The sequence below is a fragment of the Pleurodeles waltl genome, chromosome 6 (assembly GCF_031143425.1).
Source record: "Pleurodeles waltl isolate 20211129_DDA chromosome 6, aPleWal1.hap1.20221129, whole genome shotgun sequence".
In the NCBI taxonomy this organism is placed as follows: Eukaryota; Metazoa; Chordata; class Amphibia; order Caudata; family Salamandridae; genus Pleurodeles; species Pleurodeles waltl.
The window spans coordinates 82,297,003-82,307,941 of record NC_090445.1 but is presented as its reverse complement, the minus strand read 5'-3'; the positions used below and the strand labels follow the sequence as shown (position 1 = coordinate 82,307,941).

General features: G+C 51.3%; 1 non-coding gene across 1 annotated transcript; it reads right to left on the bottom strand.

Annotated features, from left to right (window-relative positions):
• Window positions 1-7,783: 7,783 nt before the first annotated feature.
• Window positions 7,784-7,856, bottom strand: TRNAK-CUU (transfer RNA lysine (anticodon CUU)). Its single transcript has one exon. It is a non-coding gene; the product is annotated as a tRNA-Lys (tRNA).
• Between the last annotated feature and the right edge of the window lie 3,083 nt (window positions 7,857-10,939).

Below are 10,939 nucleotides of genomic sequence, written 5' to 3'. Positions count from 1 at the left end.
CAGAGCAGTGTCCCGCAGGCTGCCGTAATGGCCGAGCGGTGTAAGGCGCTGCATTCAAGAGTGGTATTTTCCCCAGTCCCGTGATCAAATTCCGCTGCTGACATAAAGTAGTTTTCATACCTACTTTAATCATAACACCAGCGGTGATGAGACCTTAAACTCCTCTTTTTGAAAGGATGGGGGGGGGGACAGGACGGACCGGAGCGGACTCAGAGGTCGCTGTAAGCACAGGCGGCTCAGGCTAGGAAAGGGCGCAGAAAAGGCTCGGCCTAGGACCGCTCCCAGCGGCGCCTCCCAGGGGGGGAAGTGCTGCGTTGTGTGGAGTCCTGTGGGAATCGTGAGGCAAACTGCAGGATGTGTGTGTGTGTGTGTAGTTTTAAGCCTCAGCGAAATATCTGAAAAAGGTGAGAGTTAATGTTAAACCCGAAAATGGAGAAGCCTTTAAAAAGCATCACGGCCAACGTGAGGCTCGAAACCACAAGCCTGAGATTAAGAGTCTCATGCTCTATCGACTGAGCTAGCCGGGCTGCTGTGCTTATGTCATTTCACACACCCTCTGTGTGTTCTTTGTGAGCAAGTAGAGTGTGATTATCCCAAGAGGCCCCTTTGTTTCATTTTGTCTGCTGCTGACTCGACACAGGCACCTTTCTCTTTCTCCATCACTCGCTCTACCCCAGTCTTATGTCCTCATCAGTCTCTCTGGAGCTCACTCTGGTACATATATGCATCTGTCCTCTCAACCTGTCTCTGGGCACATACTTAAATGTCCAGTAGAGAACAGTGTGAACTCTCCCTGTTTCGCGAGGTGGCAGTCAGCCTCCAGAGCCGTGTTCCGGAGGCTGCCGGAATCGCCGAGCAGTGTAAGGTGCCACATTCAAGAGCAGTATCTTCTCCAGTCCTGTGATCAAATCCCGCTGCCGACATAAAGTAGTTTTCATACCTACTTTAATCATAACACCAGTGGGGATGAGACCTTAAACTCCTCTTTTTGAAAGGATGGGGGGGACAGGACGGACCGGAGCGGACTCCGAGCTCGCTGTAAGCGCGGGCGGCTCAGGCTAGGAAATGGCACAGGAAAGGCTCGGCTTAGGACTGCTCCCAGCGGCGCCTCCCAGGGCGGGAAGTGCTGCGTTGTGTGGAGTCCTGTGGGAATCATGAGACAAACTGCAGGATGTTTGTGTGTGTGTAGTTTTAAGCCTCAGCGAAAGATCTAAAAAAGGTGAGAGTTAATGTTAAACCCGAAAATGGAAAAGCCTTTAAAAAGCATCACGCCCACTGCGGGGCTCGAACCCACGACAATGAGATTAAGAGTTTCATGCTCTACCGACTAAGCTAGCCGGGCTGCTGTGCCTATGACATTTCACACACCCGCTGTGTGTTCTTTGTGAGGAAGTAGTGTGTGGTTATCACAGGAGGCCCCTTTGTTTCATTTTCTCTGCTGCTGACTCGACACAGCCACGTTTCTCTTTCTCCATCTCTCGCTCTACCCCAGTATTATGTCCCCATCAGTCTCTCTGGAGCTCACTCTGGTACATACAAGCATCTGTCCTCTCAACCTGTCTCTGGGCACATACTTAAATGTCCAGTAGAGAACAGTGTGAACTCTCCCTGTTTCGCGAGGTGGCAGTCATCCTCCAGAGCCGTGTTTCGGTGGCTGCCGGAATGGCTGAGCGGTATAAGTTGCTACATTCAAGAGCAGTATCTTCCCCAGTCCTCTGATCAAATCCTGCTGCCGACATAAAGTAGTTTTCATACCTACTTTAATCATAACACCAGCGGGGATGAGACCTTAAATTCCTCTTTTTGAAAGAATGGGGCGGGGACAGGACGGACCGGAGCGGACTCCGAGCTCGCTGTAAGCACGGGCGGCTCAGGCTAGGAAAGGGCGCAGGAAAGGCTCAGCCTAGGACCGCTCCCAGCGGCGCCTCCCAGGGCGGGAAGTGCTGCGTTGTGTGGAGTCCTGTGGGAATCATGAGGCAAAGTGCAGGATGTGTGTGTGTGTAGTTTTAAGCCTCAGCAAAATATCTGAAAAAGGTGAGGGTTAATGTTAAACCCGAAAATGGAGAAGCCTTTAAAAAGCATCACGCCCAACGTGGGGCTCAAACCGACGACCCTGAGATTAACAGTCTCAGACTCTACCGACTGAGCTAGCCGGGCTGCTGTGCCTGTGTCATTTCACACACCCTCTGTGTGTTCTTTGTGGGGAAGTAGTGTGTGGTTATCCCAGGAGGCCCCTTTGTTTCATTTTCTCTGCTGCTAACTTTACACAGGCACCTTTCTCTTTCTCCATCTCTCGCTCTACCCCAGTCTTATGTCCCCATCAGTCTCTCTGGAGCTCACTCTGGTACATACATGCATCTGTCCTCTCAACCTGTCTCTGGGCACATATTTAAATGTCCAGTAGAGAACAGTGTGAACTCTCCCTGTTTCGTGAGGTGGCAGTCAACCTCCAGAGGTGTGTTCCGGAGGCTGCCGGAATGGCCGAGCGGTGTAAGGTGCCACATTCAAGAGCAGTATCTTCCCCAGTCCTGTAATCAAATCCCGCTGCTGACATAAAGTAGTTTTCATACCTACTTTAATCATAACACCAGCGGGGATGAGACCTTAAACTCCTCTTTTTGAAAGAATGGGGCGGGGACAGGACGGACCGGAGCGGACTCCGAGCTCGCTGTAAGCACGGGCGGCTCAGGCTAGGAAAGGGTGCAGGAAAGGCTCGGCCTAGGACCGCTCTCAGCGGCGCCTCCCAGGGCGGGAAGTGCTGCGTTGTGTGGAGTCCTGTGGGAATCGTGAGGCAAAGTGCAGGATGTGTGTGTGTGTAGTTTTAAGCCTCAGTGAAATATCTGAAAAAGGTGAGAGTTAATGTTAAACCCAAAAATGGAGAAGCCTTTAAAAAGCATCACGCCCAACGTGGGGCTCAAACCAACGACCCTGAGATTAACAGTCTCATGCTCTACCGACTGAGCTAGCCGGGCTGCTGTGCCTGTGTCATTTCACACACCCTCTGTGTGTTCTTTGTGGGTAAGTAGTGTGTGGTTATCCCAGGAGGCCCCTTTGTTTCATTTTCTCTGCTGCTGACTCGACACAGGCACCTTTCTCTTTCTCCATCTCTCGCTCTACCCCAGTCTTATGTCCCCATCAGTCTCTCTGGAGCTCACTCTGGTACATACATGCATCTGTCCTCTCAACCTCTCTCTGGGCACATATTTAAATGTCCAGTAGAGAACAGTGTGAAATCTCCCTGTTTTGCGAGGTGGCAGTCAGCCTCCAGAGTAGCGTTATAGAGACTGCCGGAATGGCCGAGCGGTGTAAGGTGCCACATTCAAGAGCAGTACCTTCCCCAGTCCTGAGATCAAATACCGCTGCTGACATAAAGTAGTTTTCATACCTACTTTAATCATAACACCAGCGGGATGAGACCTTAAACTCCTCTTTTTGAAAGGATGGGGGGGACAGGACGGACCGGAGCGGACTCCGATCTCTCTGTAAGCACGGGCAGCTCAGGCTACGAAAGGGCGCAGGAAAGGCTCGGCCTAGGACCGCTCATAGCGGCGCCTCCCAGGACGGGAAGTGCTGCGTTGTGTGGAGTCCTGTGGGAATCGTGAGGCAAACTGCAGGATGTGTGTGTGTGTAGCTTTAAGCCTCAGCGAAATATCTGAAAAAGGTCAGAGTTATTGGTAAACCCGAAAATAGAGAAGCCTTTAAAAAGCATCACACCCAATGTGGGGCTCGCACCGACGACCCTGAGATTAAGAGTATCATGCTCTACCGACTGAGCTAGCCAGGCTGCTGTGCCTATGTCATTTCACACACCCTCTGTGTGTTCTTTGTGAGGAAGTAGTGTGTGGTTATCCCAGGAGGCCCCTTTGTTTCATTTTCTCTGCTGCTGACTTGACACAGGCACCTTTCTCTTTCTCCATCTCTCGCTCTACCCCAGTCTTATGTCCCCATCAGTCTCTCTGGAGCTCACTCTAGTACATACATGCATCTGTCCTCAACCTGTCTCTGGACACATGCTTAAATGTCCAGTAGAGAACAGTGTGAACTCTCCCTTTATCGCGAGGTGGCAGTCAGCCTCCAAAGGAATGTTCCGAGTGCTGCCGGAATGGCCGAGCGGTGTAAGGTCCCACATTCAAGAGCAGTATCTTCCCCAGTCCCGTGATCAAATCCTGCTGCCGACATAAAGTAGTTTTCATACCTACTTTAATCATAACACCAGCAGGGATGAGACCTTAAACTCCTCTTTTTGAAAGGATGGGGGGGGGAACAGGACGGACCGGAGAGGACTCCGAGCTTGCTGTAAGCACGGGCGGCTCAGGCTAGGAAAGGGCGCAGGAAAGGCTCGGCCTAGTACCGCTCCCAGCGGCGCCTCCCAGGGCGGGAAGTGCTGCGTTGTGTGGAGTCCTATGGGAATCGTGAGGCAAACTGCAGGATATATGTGTGTGTAGTTTTAAGCCTCAGCGAAATATCTGAAAAAGGTGAGAGTTAATGTTAAACCCGAAAATGGAGGAGCCTTTAAAAAGCATCACACCCAACGTGGGGCTCGAAACCACTACCCTGAGATGAAGAGTCTCATGCTCTATCGACTGAGCTAGCCGGGCTGCTGTGCTTATGTCATTTCACACACACTCTGTGTGTTCTTTGTGAGGAAGTAGTGTGTGATTATCCCAAGAGGCCCCTTTGTTTCATTTTGTCTGCTGCTGACTCGACACAGGCACCTTTCTCTTTCTCCATCACTCGCTCTACCCCAGTCTTATGTCCTCATCAGTCTCTCTGGAGCTCACTCTGGTACATATATGCATCTGTCCTCTCAACCTGTCTCTGGGCACATACTTAAATGTCCAGTAGAGAACAGTGTGAACTCTCCCTGTTTCGTGAGGTGGCAGTCAACCTCCAGAGGCGTGTTCCGGAGGGTGCCGGAATGGCCGAGCGGTGTAAAGTGCCACATTCAAGAGCAGTATCTTCCCCAGTCCTGTAATCAAATCCCGCTGCCGACATAAAGTAGTTTTCATACCTACTTTAATCATAACACCAGCGGGCATGAGACCTTAAACTCCTCTTTTTGAAAGGATGGGTGGGGGACAGGACGGACCGGAGCGGACTCAGAGCTCGCTGTAAGCACAGGCGGCTCAGGGTAGGAAAGGGCGCAGGAAAGGCTCGGCCTAGGACCGCTCCTAGCGGCGCCTCCCAGGGCGGGAAGTGCTGCGTTGTGTGGAGTCCTGTGGCAATCGTGAGGCAAACTGCAGGATGTGTGTGTGTGTAGTTTTAAGCCTCAGCGAAATATCTGAAAAAGGTCAGAGTTATTGGTAAACCCGAAAATGGAGAAGCCTTTAAAAAGCATCACACCCAATGTGGGGCTCGAACGGACGACCCTGAGATTAAGAGTCTCATGCTCTACCAACTGAGCTAGCCAGGCTGCTGTTTTTATGTCATTTCACACACCCTCTGTGTGTTCTTTGTGAGGAAGTAGTGTGTGGTTATCCCAGGAGGCCCCTTTGTTTCATTTTCTCTGCTGCTGACTCGACACAGGCACCTTTCTCTTTCTCCATCTCTCGCTCTACCCCAGTCTTATGTCCCCATCAGTCTCTCTGGAGCTCAATCTGGTACATACATGCATCTGTCCTCTCAACCTGTCTCTGGGCACATACTTAAATGTCCAGTAGAGAACAGTGTGAACTCTCCCTGTTTCGCGAGGTGGCAGTCAGCCTCCAGAGTAGCGTTACAGAGACTGCCGGAATGGCCGAGCGGTGTAAGGTGCCACATTCAAGAGCAGTACCTTCCCCAGTCCTGAGATCAAATACCGCTGCTGACATAAAGTAGTTTTCATACCTACTTTAATCATAACACCAGTGGGATGAGACCTTAAACTCCTCTTTTTGAAAGGATGGGGGGGACAGGACGGACCGGAGCGGACTCCGAGCTCTCTGTAAGCACGGGCAGCTCAGGCTACGAAAGGGCGCAGGAAAGGCTCGGCCTAGGACCGCTCCCAGCGGCGCCTCCCAGGACAGGAAGTGCTGCCTTGTGTGGAGTCCTGTGGGAATCGTGAGGCAAACTGCAGGATGTGTGTGTGTGTGTAGTTTTAAGCCTCAGCGAAATATCTGAAAAAGGTCAGAGTTATTGGTAAACCCGAAAATAGAGAAGCCTTTAAAAAGCATCACACCCAATGTGGGGCTCGCACCGACGACCCTGAGATTAAGAGTATCATGCTTTAACGACTGAGCTAGCCAGGCTGCTGTGCCTATGTCATTTCACACACCCTCTGTGTGTTCTTTGTGAGGAAGTAGTGTGTGGTTATCCCAGGAGGCCCCTTTGTTTCATTTTCTCTGCTGCTGACTCGACACAGGCACCTTTCTCTTTCTCCATCTCTCGCTCTACCCCAGTCTTATGTCCCCATCAGTCTCTCTGGAGCTCACTCTAGTACATACATGCATCTGTCCTCAACCTGTCTCTGGACACATGCTTAAATGTCCAGTAGAGAACAGTGTGAACTCTCCCTGTTTCGCGAGGTGGCAGTCAGCCTCCAGAGCAGTGTTCCAAGTGCTGCCGGAATGGCCGAGCGGTGTAAGGTGCCACATTCAAGAGCAGTATTTTCCCCAGTCCTGTGATCAAATCCTGCTGCTGACATAAAGTAGTTTTCATACCTACTTTAATCATAACACCAGCGGGGATGAGACCTTAAACTCCTCTTTTTGAAAGGATGGGGGGGACAGGACGGACCGGAGCGGACTCCGAGCTCTCTGTAAGCACGGGCGGCTCAGGCTAGGAAAGGGCGCAGGAAAGGCTCGGACTAGGACCGTTCCCAGCGGCGCCTCCCAGGGTGGGAAGTGCTGCGTTGTGTGGAGTTCTGTGGGAATCGTGAGGCAAACTGCAGGATGTGTGTGTGTGTGTAGTTTTAAGCCTCAGCGAAATATCTGAAAAAGGTGAGAGTTAATGTTAAACCCGAAAATGGAGAAGCCTTTAAAAAGCATCACGCCCAACGTGGGCTCGAACCCACAACCTTGAGACTAAGAGTCTCATGTTTTATCGACTCAGCTAGCCGGGCTGCTGTGCCTATGTCATTTCACACACCCTCTGTGTGTTCTTTGTGAGGAAGTAGTGTGTGGTTATCCCAGGAGGCCCCTTTGTTTCATTTTCTCTGCTGCTGACTTGACACAAGCACCTTTCTCTTTCTCCATCTCTCGCTCTACCCCAGTCTTATGTCCCCATCAGTCTCTCTGGAGCTCACTCTGGTACATACATGCATCTGTCCTCTCAACCTGTCTCTGGGCACATACTTAAATGTCCAGTAGAGAACAGTGTGAACTCTACCTGTTTCGCGAGGTGGAAGTCAGCCTCCAGAGCCGTGTTCCGCAGGCTGCCGGAATGGCCGAGTGGTGTAAGGCGCCACATTCAAGAGCAGTATTTTCCCCAATCCCGTGATCAAATACCGCTGCCGACATAAAGTAGTTTTCATACCTACTTTAATCATAACACCAGCGGGGATGAGACCTTAAACTCCTCTTTTTGAAAGGATGGGGGGGTGACAGGACGGACCGGAGCGGACTCCGAGCTCGCTGTAAGCACGGGCGGCTCAGGCTAGAAAAGGGCGCAGGAAATGCTCGGCCTAGGACCGCTCCCAGCGGCGCCTCCAAGGGCAGGAAGTGCTGCGTTGTGTGGAGTCCTGTGGGAATCGCGAGGCAAACTGCAGGATGTGTGTGTGTGTGTAGTTTTAAGCCTCAGCGAAATATCTGAAAAAGCTGAGAGTTAATGTTAAACCCAAAAATGGAGAAGCCTTTAAAAAGCATCACGCCCAACGCGGGGCTCGAACCCACGACCCTGAGATTAAGAGTCTCATGCTCTACCGACTGAGCTAGCCGGGCTGCTGTGCCTATATCATTTCACACACCCTCTGTGTGTTCTTTCTGAGGAAGAGGTGTGTTGTTATCCCAGGAGGCCCCTTTGTTTCATTTTCTCTGCTGCTGACTCGACACAGGCACCTTTCTCTTTCTCCATCTCTCGCTCTACCCCAGTCTTATGTCCCCAGTGGCGTAGCGTGGGTTGTCAGCACCCGGGGCAAGGCAAGTAATTTGCGCCCCCTAACCCGTGGATTTTAGCACTCGCGAGTGCGCCCCCCCCAGATGTTGCGCCCGGTGCGGCCGGCCCCCCCGGCACCCCCCACGCTACGCCACTGTATGTCCCCATCAGTCTCTCTGGAGCTCACTCTGGTACATACATGCATCTGTCCTCTCAACCTGTCTCTGGGCACATACTTAAATGTCCAGTAGAGAACAGTGTGAACTCTCCCTGTTTCGCGAGGTGGCAGTCAGCCTCCAGAGCCGTGTTCCAGAGGATGCCGGAATGGCCGAGCGGTGTAAGGTGCCACATTCAAGAGCAGTATCTTCCCCAGTCCCGTGATCAAATACCTCTGCCGACATAAAGTAGTTTTCATACCTACTTTAAACATAACACCAGCGGGGATGAGACCTTAAACTCCTCTTTTTGAAAGGATGGGGGGGGGACAGGATGGACCCGAGCGGACTCCGAGCTCGCTGTAAGCATGGGCGGCTCAGGCTAGGAAAGGGCGCAGGAAAGGCTCCGCCTAGGACCGCTCCCAGCGGCGCCTACCAGGGCGGGAAGTGCTGTGTTGTGTGGAGTCCTGTGGGAATCGTGAGGCAAACTGCAGGATGTGTGTGTGTGTAGTTTTAAGCCTCAGCAAAATATCTGAAAAAGGTGAGAGTTAATGTTAAACCCGAAAATGGAGAAGCCTTTAAAAAGCATCACCCCCAACGTGGGGCTCGAACCCATGACCCTGAGATTAAGAGTCTCATGCTCTACCAACTGAGCTAGCCGGGCTGCTGTGCCTATGTCATTTCACACACCCTCTGTGTGTTCTTTGTGAGGCAGTAGTGTGTGGTTAACCCAGGAGGCCCCTTTGTTTCATTTTCTCTGCTGCTGACTCGACACAGGCACCTTTCTCTTTCTCCATCTCTCGCTCTACCCCAGTCTTATGTCCCCATCAGTCTCTCTGGAGCTCAATCTGGTACATACATGCATCTGTCCTCTCAACCTGTCTCTGTGCACATACTTAAATGTCCAGTAGAGAAAAGTGTGAACTCTCCCTGTTTCGCAAGATGGCAGTCAGCCTCCAGAACTGTGTTCCGGAGGATGCCGGAATAGTCGAGTGGTGTAAGGTGTCACATTTAAGAGCAGTATCTTCCCCAGTCCCGTGATCAAATACCTCTGCCGACATAAAGTAGTTTTCATACCTACTTTAATCATAACACCAGCGGGATGAGACCTTAAACTCCTCTTTTTGAAAGGATGGGGGGTACAGGACGGACCGGAGCAGACTCCGAGCTCGCTGTAAGCACGGGCAGCTCAGGCTAGGAAAGGGCGCAGGAAAGGGTTGGCCTAGGACCGCTCCCAGCGGCGCCTCCCAGGGCGGGAAGTGGTGCGTTGTGTGGAGTCCTGTGGGAATCGTGAGGCAAACTGCAGGATGTGTGTGTGTGTGTAGTTTTAAGCCTCAGCGAAATATCTGAAAAAGGTGAGAGTTAATGTTAAACCCGAAAATGGAGAAGCCTTTAAAAAGCATCACACCCAACGTGGGGCTCAAACCCACGACCCTGAGATTAAGAGTCTCATGCTCTACCGACTGAGCTAGCCGGGCTGCTGTGTCTATGTCATTTCACACACCCTCTGTGTGTTCGTTGTGAGGAAGTAGTGTGTGGTTAGCCCAGGAGGCCCCTTTGTTTCATTTTCTCTGCTGCTGACTCGACACAGGCACCTTTCTCTTTCTCCATCTCTCGCTCTACCCCAGTCTTATGTCCCCAGTGGCGTAGCGTGGGTTGTCAGCACCCGGGGCAAGACAAGTAATTTGCGCCCCCTAACCCGTGGATTTTGGCACTCGCGAGCGCGCCCCCCCCAGATGTTGCGCCCGGTGCGACCGGCCCCCCCTGCTCCCCCCACGCTACGCCACTGCTCTGAGGGACAGCAGACCTCCATTAACATTCCATTTATATCAATATTTTTTGTTTAAAGCGACCTATTTGGCTTAATATTGAAATGCAGGCAAGACAATGGGGTGAGAATACAGTGGTCCACTGTATGGAACCCGCACAATCCCACCCTGAGGAGGCCGCCATTTCTCAATTCTTAACAGGGAACTGTCCCGGGGGCCACCCCAATTCAGAATTAGTTATCACCTCAACTAGGGTGGCAGAAACTGATCGATGGTTTGTAACCTTAATTTCGGTCACAAACAATTGATATTTGCTTTCTTAATCGCAAATACTAGGGGGGCATCCCTTTCACACACATCCATTAATTTGTGATTTTGAATGGATTACACAAGCAAGACTTCTGACACACAAAATGGCATTTACGTATCGCAATAAATTCTTCTGCAGCTGTGAATCCTATTATATTTTAAATCCCAGGCTTTGTGACTGCAAACAAAAATCGCATCAGGCAGAATGTAGTGTCGCAACTGTGGCCAGAGGTGAATTCTGTGATGCTAAGCACTAGTGTTTCACAAGAAACTACATTAGCTGCCCGAAGATCACAAGAGATGATCCCTGTACCCAGTCACATAATGCAAATCTTCTCTCCACTAAAGACACAAACTCCGAATACAAAACACTAAATACAAAGTCTCAAACACAACTCGGGTCATTGAGACCCTGCTGGGTACTTGGCAGCCCGACAAATCAGCAGAAGTGATGGGTGGGGCCTCCATTCACCTGGTGTACTGAATGCCAGATTTAGAGATTTCTGCCAGGAGGTAATCTCTGTGCCTTCAGAAGAGAGACCACTGCAGCGGCTCCACTGAAGAGAGTGAACCTTTCTGAGTGGACATTGTTTGTTGTGCCAAGTCTGCAAAGTAGTTTTGACACTGTTGGTCGCTCCCCTCATATTCACCCTATCCAGGCTTGGTACCAAATTCTAAATAAAATGGGTTTGCCAG